The 12,192-nt window shown below is 48.0% G+C and overlaps 1 protein-coding gene across 1 annotated transcript in view; it reads left to right on the forward strand.

The window, feature by feature from the left end:
• The first annotated feature begins 355 nt into the window (after window positions 1-355).
• Window positions 356-12,192, forward strand: part of LPP (LIM domain containing preferred translocation partner in lipoma) — a 294,160-nt gene continuing 282,323 nt past the window's right edge. Inside the window, exon 1 of the mRNA XM_081862512.1 lies at window positions 356-447. The gene's annotated coding sequence lies outside the window, so the exon portion shown is untranslated. The remainder of the gene's footprint in view (window positions 448-12,192) is intronic.

Consider the following 12,192-nt stretch of genomic DNA (forward strand, 5'->3'; position numbering starts at 1 on the left):
AACACCCGACCCCCCCAGGCCCTTTCCAGAAGCTCTGTTCAGCGGCTTCAACCACGCTGGCATCTCCAGCGACCTGGTTGAAATCCCGGAGATGTAGCGCGGGAAATATTGAGCTGGATGCAGCTTCCTCCGTTGCAACAGGCAGGAATCCCACCGGTCGAGCTTCCCCCGGCGCCGGGGCGGCGGGAATAGGGACCGCGGAGGCTGCACCCCTCCATCCTTCCAGCCTCCTCCTGCGCTCGGCGGCGGCGGGCGGAGCGAAGCGTCCGCGGGGCGGAGGCTGCTGTGCCGTCCGGGCTGCGCTGGGCTGGCTCGTCCGCCGGCTCCTCCTCCTCCTCCTCCGCTGCTCCGCCGCCGCCTCCTCCTCCGCCGCCGCCCGAGGCTCCCTCCCCGGGCCCGGCGCCGTCCGCTGCCCGCCCGCGCAACGCTCCGCTCCGCCCGGCGCAGGTACGCCAAGCTGCCGCGCCTCGCGGGCGCCGCGATCGCCGTCGAGGGCGCAGCAGCGCCCGCTTGGGCTGCTCCCCCTGCGGGGCCGCGGACGCGGGTGGGGGGGAGGGAAGGGGTGGGGTGGGGGTTCCCAGAGGCCCCAGCTGTGCGCCACCTCCCACTTTCTCCTCTCTCTGTCTGCGTGGGGATTTTGGGGAGGGGGAAAGCTTGGGCGCTCCACCCCCCGGAAGGAGGATCCGGGAGGGGGAGTTGGGGGAGGGAGGGAGGAAACATGGGGCACCGCCCCCTAGGAGGATCTGGGAGGGGGGTTTAAGAGAGTGGGGGGAGGACTTGGGGCAGACGCCCCCCTAGGAGGAAGATCCAGGAGGAGTTAGCGGAGTTGTTTTGGGGAGGGACTTTGGACACCCCCAAGGAGAGTCTGGGGACGGAAGGGAGTTGTTTTGGGGGAAGATATGGGGCAGCCAGGGGGATATGGGAGGGGTTGTGGTAAGGGAATGCAGGAGGGGACCTGGGACAGCCCCCCCCCATAAGGAGGACGTGGGAGGGGGAATTAAGGGAGTGCGGAGAGACTTAGGGCAGTCCCCCCTCAAAGGAGGACGAAGGAAGATGAGTTAAGGGAGGAAATATGGGCACTGGGATTTAAGGTGCTGAGGGGTTGTCTGCCCTTTTGGGGTCCGGGGAGGGGGCGCCCAAAAAAGTCATGGGGGGCTGCGGTGGCTGCTGGCCCCCTTTGGAAGAGAATGTGGGCTCCTGGCTCAAGGAAGTGACCTAGCTTTGTGGCTGAGCACTCGCCTTTTTCAACTTTCAACTTTCCCAAATGAAAGATGCTGGATAGTTGTATCGCGACATATATTGTTGCAACTTGAGTTATAAAAGTTGTTACGTCAGTTGTTTTATTTTGTTTGTTTGTTATTGTTATTATTTAGCACTACCCGGCATTTTCAGAAGGCAAAATTAAACTTCTCTGGGTCCCCCCCCCCAAAGCAGCTGATGTGCTTCTTCATCAGACATAATATTGCCAAGCTAAATGTTGCCCGGTTGCAAAAATAACAGCAGATTTGAGTTCATCCCACCCAAAATGTATTTTAAAGAAATTGGCAAAAGTTAAGTTTATTCCCCTAAACATGATACGCCTTGAGTGAAGAAGGCTCAGGTTGGACTGGGAAAGACCCCTAGATTGCAACCCTTATTTATTCCTAGAATCATAGAATTCTATGATTCTATGAGTTGGGACCCCAGGGGGTCATCCATTCTGACCCTCCTGCAGTGCAGGAATCTCAGCTCAAGCATCCATGACAGATGGCCGCCCAACCTCTGCATAAAAACGTCCAAGGAAGGAGAGTCCAACATGTCCCAAGGGAGACGGTTCCGCTGCCCAACAGTTCTTACTGCCAGAAAGTTCTTTTGAATGTTTAATCGGAATATCCTTGATTGTAACTTGAAGCCATGGGTTCGAGTCCTACCCTTCCAGAGCAGGAAAATACAAGCATGCTGCCTCTTCCATGCGACAGCCCTTGAGATATTTGATTTGTATACCGCCCTTTTGTCCAAAGATGCCATCATCATCATAAAAATTGTAGAATTGTAGTACTCCCTGCAGTGCAGGAATATTCCTCTGTGGGGGATTGAACCCACAACCTTGACATGATCAGCCCCACAGTGGAGCTAACTTCCTTGCACATAATAATAATAACAACAACAACAACATTAAAATAAATAAATAAATAATTTATATCCCGCCCTCCCCATCCAGAGCTGGGCTCAGAGCGGCTAAGCACAGTAAAAATAGCACCATTTACATAAAATCACAGTCAATTAATTTAAACACATTCTAAAATCAATTCAGAATCAAATTCATGGCAACCATTGGGCTAGAGTTCTATGAAGATTACAGAAGGAGAGAGGGGGTCAGACTTTGCCTTGGCCAAAGGCCTGGTGGAACAGCTCTGTCTTGCAGGCCCCGCAGAAAGAGGTCAAGTCCCGCAGGGCCCTAGTCAGCCAATAATAGTAATAGATAGCATAATAAAAATAATAACCATAATAACAGTCCCCTCAGCCATAACTTTAAAAGGACATAGATCATTTATAGGCCAAAGGCCTGGCGAAAGAGGAATGTTTTTTCGCCTGGTGCCTAAAGACATGTAATGATGGCAACAGTCGAGCCTCTGGGGGGAGCATTCCACAGTCAGGGAGCCACCACTAGAGAAGGCCCTTTCTTATGTGGCCACTGTCCAAACCTCTTGAGATGGGGGAGGGCATAGAGAAGGGCCACTGATGACAATCGCAGGGTCCAGGTTGGTTCGTATGGGGAGATGCGGTCCTTGAGATATTGTGGTCCTGAGTCCTGTAAGGCTTTATAGGCCAGCACTGGAAACTAACCAAATAGCCGGGAAATATTATTATCATGGCCGTGAAGGTTATTGGGATTATTGGGCCATGTGTTCAGAATAGATGATGCTGAACTTGCTAGGCCTGCGGAGCTATGGCTAAGCCAAAGGGCCGTAGCAAAGCGGCAGGACATCTGCTTGGCTTGCAGAAGATTCGTTCCCCGCTGGAATCTCCAGGTTGGGCTGAGAGAAAGGCTCTGCCTGAAATAATAATAATAATAATAATAATAATAATAATAATAATAATACAGTGGTACCTCAGGTTACATACGCTTCAGGTTACATACGCTTCAGGTTACAGACTCCGCTAACCCAGAAATAGTGCTTCAGGTTAAGAACTTTGCTTCAGGATGAGAACAGAAATCGGGCTCCGGCAGCAGCAGGAGGCCCCATTAGCTAAAGTGGTGCTTCAGGTTAAGAACAGTTTCAGGTTATGTACGGACCTCTGGAACGAATTAAGTACTTAACCCGAGGTACCACTGTAATAATAATAATAATAATAATAATAATAATAATAATAATAATAATAAATTTATACCTCGCCCATCTGGCTGGGTTTCCCCAGCCACTCTGGGTGGCTTCGAACAGAATATTAAAATACAATAGTCTATTAAACATTAAAAGCTTCAGATGTCTTCAAAAAGTCTGGTAGTTGTTTATTCCCTTGACATCTGGTGGGAGGGCATTCCACAGTGCCACCACCGAGAAGGCCCTCTGCCCGGTTCCCTGTAACTTGGCTTCTTGCAGTGAGGGAACTGCCAGAAGGCCCTTGGAGCTGGACCTCAGTGTCCAGGCTGAACGATGGGGGTGGAGATGCTCCTTCAGGTGTATTGGATCAAGGCCGTTTAGGACTGATGCTGCCCGTCGGTGTAGACAATAGTGAGCTGGGTGAACTGATGGTTTGAGGCAGCTTCGTAGGCTATCCTCACCTGCGCAGAGTCAGGAGCACAGACTGCCTTTCCCCTCCTGGTCGCTGGGAGCGAATTGCAAAAAGGCTTGTGTTCATAAAAAGGCCTTCCTTTGCCTTCTCCTCTTCCCAGGCCTCAGTGGGTCGTGTTGGAGAAATGGGCCTGTGATAGCTCAGTTGGTAGAGCATGAGATTCTTAATCTCAGGGTTGTGGGTTTGAGCCCCATGTTGGGTAAAAGATTTCTGCACTGCACGGGGTTGGACTAGATGACCCCTGTGGTCCCTTCCAGCTCTTCATTTCTGCGATTTCTATGAACATGTGGCTGATCATTTCCCTTTCTTCATTTGAGAAATCGTATGTGCCACTGAATTGACGAAAGCCTCCAAGCGGTTGCTTTGCTTATTCTGATTTATTGCGTCTCTATCCCGCCTTTTTGTCCAAGGAGCTCAAGGCAAACATACGTATTTCCCCCACAAACAACAACCCTGTGAGGTAGGAGGGCTGAGAGAAGGCCGTGACCGGTCTCCCACCTAGTGTACTTCTTGGCTGAGTGGGGATTTGAACCCAGGTCTCAGCCTGACAACTGCAGCACACTGCCATCCGCTTTACACAGGAGGATACAAAATATTTGTTAAACACTCCAACCCCAAACGTTGTCAAAAAAGAGGAGGTGTAAAAATAAATAAATATTGAAATATAAACCTGATTAGCAGCTTAGGGGGAAAAAATGCATGTACTGTAAGAGAATGGCATGTTAAAGTTATGTGTCTGGGTTAGCTTGCCTAAATTAAATACATAAATAGCATTGGAAAGGGATCCCCAGGTGTCATCTAGCCCAACCCGCTTGTGAGGCAACCACAACTTAAGCTCATATCTGGGTAAAGGGTGTGATTGTGTGTGTGTGTGTGTGTGTGTGATATTGCCCCTATCCGAGTTTAAGGGGGGATTTTTTTTCTGCATAGACTTATGACCTCAAGGGCTCAAGAGACCTGCTTTTTGGGGTTTGTGGTGTGCTACCCAAGACTGCATAGCCACAAAGGGAGGAGTTTGCAAGGACCTTGGTTGGGGCATCAGTTGTGGTGACCACAGATGTAGAGTTTGAAAGGTGCAGAAATCCTCGTCAGGCCTGTGCAGGCCTGGCTTATGGATAACGCCAGGTGTGCCGAGCGCAGGTGGGCGATGCTTTTTGTAGGGTGGTGGTGTGTGTGCAAAGGAAAGGTTGTGGGCTCTCCATCTATTTGTGGCTGGAGAAGGACAACGGTTTGGGTTTTTCCGTTGCCTGTGGCGATCTCTCTCATTTCGACTGTGCCACCGTCTTTCCCGGCCGACCAGTTTGGTGGGTTCTAACTTTGCAAAAAACCTCCGAAGTCTGTTTAGCGGAGATGAGGGAGGGATGAGTGTGTGCACCGCATTTAGCGATGCTTCAAGTCAAGCCACTTATTCCCCCAAAATCTCTCTGCGGCCGCTGGTGTGTGTATTGATTTGACACATCCAAAACACCCGGATGAGCCTCTGTTCCACCTGTTGAACGGTTCAGCTTGCCCCACTTGGAAACTGGGACTAGTAACTTTGCCAGCTGGAAATTGTGTCTGTCGAAGTGGTTGAGTCAGCATGAGGCTATCTATGTGCAAATTGATGCCAGGGATGTGCAAACTGACAAAAATGCGCAGGTCTATGACACATCAATGTGAAAGTGTGTGTGTGTTGGGGGGGAGAGAAATCTCTGTTTTGAAATGCTGATCTCCTGATTGTTGTGGCGGGGCCGATGCCCTAGTTCATTTGGTTTGCAAAATAATCTTATGGCACAACATCTCTCCGTGTCAATAAAAAAATGTGCTTGTTTTGTGTGCCTGTTAACTATATGGGGTGTTTGTGTGTCGGGGCCTGGGAAGCATTTCTGCTGATAGAGGTGAGCGAATGGCACAGAGGCAGGTGTGCTTAGACAGGCAGAAGCTGCGCATGGCTACGTCATACCATGCCAATATGTGCAGCAGATATGAGCTGGGAATGGCCGTAGCTCAGTGCTGGAGGAACATCTGCCTGGCAGGTAGAAGGTCGCAGGTTCAAGTCCCAGTGGCATGTACAGATACGGCTGGGAGGGACTTCTGCTTGAAATCCTGGGGCGCTGCTGCCACTCAGTGTGGACAATCCTGCGGTCAACTTGAGCACAGCACCCTGATCTCACAGTCGACAACCCATTGCCTTGTGTTTTCTCCCGCTCTGGACTGTAGGACTCGAACCCATGGCTTCAAGTTACAAGAAAGGAGATTCCAATTCAACATCCATAAAAAAACCTTTCTGACAGTAAGAGCTGTTTGACTGTGGAACGGTGTCCCTCAGGAGGTGGTGGACTCTCCTTCCTTGGAGGTTTTTAAGCAGAGTTTGGATGGCCATCTGTCATTGATTTTTTTTTAGCTGAGAATCCTGCATTGCAGGGGGTGGACTGGATGGCCTCTGGGGTCCCTTCCAACTCCTAAGAATCTTCTGCAGGCAGGACCCAAGTATGATAGTGCACACCCAGTGAGTGTTTCATTGCAGTCGTCAAATTTATTGCTCTCCTTTCACCAGGAGGTGTACCATAAGCGGTAAACCGAGGACAAACTTTGGATACGAACTCATGGCTCCTCTGGAGTCAGACAAACCATAACCCCGGGTTCAGGCGCAATGCTGCGCTAAACCATGGCTTAGCTCTGGTTGGTCTGACAGTTGCGCAACCAGGTGAGGGGTTAAGTGGCTGTGATTTTTCCTGTGAATACCTATAATCAAATCATTTATGGCGATCTTTGCAGCCATTTCAGCACATGGGTGAAGACACCTCCTGTTCACACAGGCTTTTATGTTTCACAGTCTACAGGTTTTCCCCCAATTTTTTTCATGATTTAACATTTTTAAAATAGTTTTAGAGTCATAGAATTGTAGAGTTGGAAGGGAGCTAAAGTGTTACCTTGTCCAACCCCTTTGCAGTTCAAGAAAGCACAGGTAACTACATTTGCATGCTTGCACATCCATGGTTAGTCATGGTTTGGCTTAGCCTTAGGGTTATTGCATAGAACACATTATTATTATTACTTTTTTATTTCTACACCTCTTTATATATATTTTTTAAAAAAACCTCAAAGCTGTTTACAACCTACATTAAAGTATCAACTAAAACAACCCCAGATAAAACATCACTGAAGAAAGTCAAAGTTAAAATGCACATACAGCATAATTAGCAAGAGAATATTTTATTATCATAAGCATAGAACGTATCTGCTGCTGAGGCTGCCTATCCGGTGGTGGTTCATGGTGGCGGTGGAAAGTCAGGCTCGATGACCTGGGTCTGCACTAAGAGGAAGCTTTTGTAGCTGGAGTCAGTCTGGGCTTCACCCTCCCAGGCCAGGTGGAAAATAGCCTGCAAGGCAGGGAGCAGGTCTTCCCGGAGTCACAGCCAAAAGAGCTTGCCATCTGTACCAGAGGAATGGACTGAATTGTGTTTGGTGCGGAAAGCCGCCTTGATCTCCCTCGGTGGCCCCAGGGCTTATTCCTATTTCCCTTGGGGAGAGGTGGCGCACGTTTTGCATGATACAGCGCAAAACGCCAAAAGGAGGAACAGTCCTTTCAGGTGGTTTCCCATCGCCTGCTCTGCTTCTCCAGAAGGGAGTGGCAGATTTTCCCAGCTAGATGAGTCTTCTCCTAATTTTATTTTTGATTTGTGCTCTGTTTGAGCTGCCAAACCTTGTTCCCCTGCTCCTTTGTGGCTCAGTTGGCATCTCTGCTCTCTCTCGGGGGGCTTTTCCCTGTGAGTGGAAGGTGCTGATACGTGGCAAACTCAGCCAACCGCCACTACATTTCCAACATGAGATTGTCTCTGGCTGTGGAAGATGAGTTGGATGAATCTTTGCAGAAGCGCCTCCCAAATATAGTTTGCTGGGATTTTGGGATTAGTATCCCCCTGATAAAAGGTAAAGGGACCCCTGACCATTAGGTCCAGTCGTGGCCGACTCTGGGGTTGCGCCGCTCATCTCGCTTTATTGGCCGAGGGAGCCGGCGTACAGCTTCCGGGTCATGTGGCCAGCAGGACTAAGCCTCTTCTGGCGAACCAGAGCAGCAGTTGGCGGTTCGAATCCCCGCGACGGGGTGAGCTCCCGCTGCTCGGTCCCTGCTCCTGCCAACCTAGCAGTTCAAAAGCACGTCAAAGTGCAAGTAGATAAATAGGTACCGCTCTGGTGGGAAGGTAAATGGCGTTTCTGTGTGCTGCTCTGGTTCGCCAGAAGCGGCTTAGTCATGCTAGCCACATGACCCGGAAACTGTACGCAGGCTCCCTTGGCCAATAAAGCGAGATGAGCGCTGCAACCCCAGAGCCGGTCACGACTGGACCTAATGGTCAGGGATCCCTTTACCTTTACCTATATCTTGCAGTAGGGACGCGGGTGGTGCTGTGGGTTAAACCACAGAGCCTAGGACTTGCTGATCAGAAGGTCAGCGGTTCAAATCCCTACGACAGGGTGAGCTCCCGTTGCTCGGTCCCTGCTCCTGCCAACCTAGCAGTTCAAAAGCACGTCAAAGTGCAAGTAAATAAATAGGTACTGCTCTGGTGGGAAGGTAAACGGCGTTTCTGTGCGCTGCTCTGGTTCGCCAGAAGCGGCTTAGTCATGCTAGCCACATGACCCGGAAACTGTACGCCGGCTCCCTCGGCCAATAAAGCGAGATGAGCGCTGCAACCCCAGAGTCGGTCACGACTGGACCTAATGGTCAGGGGTCCCTTTACCTTTACCTTTTATATCTTGCAGTGCTGTTCTCTGGCTATGGAGGGCGCAGAAAAATGCACTTGCTAGGGGACAAAATGTACGTGTTAGTGAAAAGAGCATGCAATAATGCGTTACATTTGGGGAAATGGCATTGCAGAAATATTCCTTCCAGGAGCACTTTCTTCGGATACTTCTTCAGGTATCTGAAGACCTGATATATCAGACTGGCAAACACTAATGGTAGAATACTTGCAGCTAGCAAAGGTGATGGGATGAGTTAGAGGCCAAAGAAAACAAAAAGTCCACAAGGAATGGAGAATATTTAAAGAATATTTGAAGAACCATGGTATAAAGGGTAATCTCCTGGTAGACTTAGAGAGAGCCTTGTAGTATATTGTGTAATTGACAATTTACATAGAAATACGATTAAAAAAATAGAAGAAATAAGTAACTGTGCGATAAAAGTGTATTTAACAGATAACATACAATGAGAATGTTCATAGAATCATAGAGTTGGAAGAGACCACAAGGGCCATGGAGTCCAACCCCCTGCCAAGCAGGAAACACCATCAGAGCACTCCTGACATATGGTTGTCAAGCCTCTGCTTAAAGACCGCCAAAGAAGGAGACTCCACCACACTCCTTGGCAGCAAATTCCACTGTCGAACAGCTCTTACTGTCAGGAAGTTCTTCCTAATGTTTAGGTGGAATCTTCTTTCTTGTAGTTTGGATCCATTGCTCCGTGTCCGCTTCTCTGGAGCAGCAGAAAACAACCTTTCTCCCTCCTCTATGTGACATCCTTTTATATATTTGAACCTGGCTATCATATCACCCCTTAACCTCCTCTTCTCCAGGCTAAACATGCCCAGCTCCCTTAGCCGTTCCTCATAAGGCATCGTTTCCAGGCCTTTGACCATTTTGGTTGCCCTCCTCTGGACACGTTCCAGTTTGTTTGGAAGTGTAAGCACATGAAAGCTCATGCCAATAACAAACTTAGTTGGTCTCTAAGGTGCTACTGGAATGAATTTTTTTATTTTGTTTCGACTATGGCAGACCAACATGGCTACCTACCTACATCTTACAGAAATATGTGTTGAATGGTCTCTTTAAATGTGAAGGTTCATTATTGTTCCACAAGATGTGTATTTCTTTAAGGGCCAGAGCAAATAGCGAGACCCAGTTTTACAGCTGTGAAACAGTATAGCAGGTGCTGCTAAGTTGTGTTAATTAAGTTGTGTCAGCAATTGGGTATAGTATATAAAGAGCAGCACCTAGCTCTCTCAGTACCCTGGTGGATGGGTTGGGTCTTGCTTGTTGAGATATTTAGTGTAAAAGGAGTTTTTGTTATTAAAACCTTGATAAAGTTATTTTTGAGTTCCTTGTAATGCGTGGTCTCCCCAGGAAGCTTTCTGCAGCGCAACTAAACTGCAAATAGCCAACAGGCAACCCCCTGTTTTAGGGGCTACTGATATGTGCACAATAGCTCACAGCACTGATCCCGGAAGTAACCTGGAAATGTCATAAAAGGTGTTTCTAAAAGGGCAAAGCGGGGGAGGAATGGGGTGGCACGGGGTGCTTTCAGACTGTTTCAGTTGCATGCGATTTCACACAGGCTCGCAATGACCCGGAATGCAACCCGCAAGCAAATTGGGGGTTGCCTGTATATTAGGCATAACTGGGCATACCACAAAATATATGTATCAGCAGAAATCCACATTCTCAGTGGTACTCACTTTCGAGTAGATTTTTGCAGGACCAATGCAATGAACGTACTTACGCATGAGCAAACCCTTCCAAGCTCTGAGAAACCAGCTTCTTGGTGCTAAGGATCGCAGTCTGAATTAAAGGTACAAACGATACAGGAGATGCAAAAAATGAAGGCCCAGTGGTTTCCCCGAGGCATCTTGTGTCTGGGCAGGCGCCTGGTCCCTTTCCTAAGGTGCAGGATAGAGGACCAAAGATCTGATTCTCGCTCTGTCGCTTGCGGTTGCTTTTATTTTATTTTTTTAAAAAAATATATTTATTAAAGTTTTGAAGGTTACAGAAAGGAAGGAAAAAGAAAAAGAATTAAACATAACAAAACCATACAATACAATACAAAAACAAAAATATTACATATACATAACAAAAATAAAACAAAAGCAATTTAAAAAAAAGAAACACAACCTATACTTTCAATGTTATTAACTTTCTTTTACTTGTTTCAGCGACCTCCTCACACCTCCCTTTTTTTGTATTCCACTTCGATTAATTGTTTCAGCAAATCCTTTCCATCTTCCTCAAACTTCTGTTCTATCATTTAACTTAACAAATTCTAACATTATTTTTTCCTTTAATCCAATTGCAATCTATTATAGTTAATTCTTTATAACATTTCTGCTAAAGCCATGTAACTTCATTCCAACATCTTTCTAACATTCCTTAATTTTACAATATTTCTGTAGATAGTCTTTACATTTTTTCCAATCTTCTTCCACCGACTCTTCTCCCTGGTCTCGGATTCTGCCAGTCATTTCCGCCAGTTCCATGTAGCCCATCACCTTCATCTGCCATTCTTCCCGGGTGGGTAGATCTTGTGTCTGCTTGCGGTTGCTTTTAGACCGAATGCTCTGGCAGAAGACCCTGGCAAAGTCTTAATGCACATGGACCTACCTGGATTGCCAGCAGGGCACTGAAGGTCTCAAGGAGGAGGACGAGGAATCTTGCCAATTTTCTTACGGTTTACGAAAGCACCCTCAGCTCGTCAATTGGTGCTGGCTCTCTCAAGGCCACCAGGTGAGTGGCTTGATCTCTGAAGGTTTTGTGATTTACAAATACTGGGTTGTGCTAGGCAAAGGACAGGTAGCTGTGTTGGCTCAAGAAAAACACCAGATCCATCATCAGGCAAGGCTTTAATTAGACCTGCCAAATGTCTCACAATAGCATTTCAACACTGTTTTTAACACTTTTCCGAGCTCTTAAGGCTAGAACCCGTGGACTTCCAGAAAAGCTGAATGTTGGAAGGTTCGGGACCAGGGCCAGATTTAGGTTTGATGAGATCCTAAGCTACTGAAGTTCATGGGGCCCTTTATATGTCCAGCTGTCCTTTGCCAACAATAAATTGTCCCTGTTTCTTGTGTTGAATATATGCTATATGGTAATTTATGGACCTCATAGGTATCTCAAGCCATTTGCACATGTTGCCCTGCAACCACTCCATGCAGAATGTAGGCACCCTATATATTGTTGTTGTTTAGTCGTTTGGTCGTGTTCGCCTCTTCATGACCCCCTGGACCAGAGCACACCAGGCCCTCCTGTCTTCTGCTGCCTCCCGCAGTTTGGTCAAACTCATGCTGGTAGCTTCGAGAACACTGTCCCACCATCTTGTCCTCTGTCGTCCCCTTCTCCTTGTGCCCTCCATCTTTCCCAACATCAGGGTCTTCGCCTGGGAGTCTTCTCTTCTCCTGAGGTGGCCAAAGTCTTGGAGCCTCAGCTTCAGGATCTGTCCTTCCAGTGAGCACCCTATATATAGAAAGGAGCAAACCAGTGATATTTTAGGGAGCAGGCGAGCAGGCGGGGCCCATGACTCACATCACAGGAGCCAACACAACACAAAACACTGTTTCTGAATGTAGGTTTTATTTTATTTGTTTTTTATATTTTGGAAATGTACATTCAGTTTTTCCCCCTTTAATTTTTTTGGGGGGCCCCCAAAAGAGTTAGGCCCTAAGCTAGAGCTTG

Source organism: Podarcis erhardii, assembly GCF_964252035.2.
Source record: "Podarcis erhardii genome assembly, chromosome: 5".
In the NCBI taxonomy this organism is placed as follows: domain Eukaryota; kingdom Metazoa; phylum Chordata; class Lepidosauria; order Squamata; family Lacertidae; genus Podarcis; species Podarcis erhardii.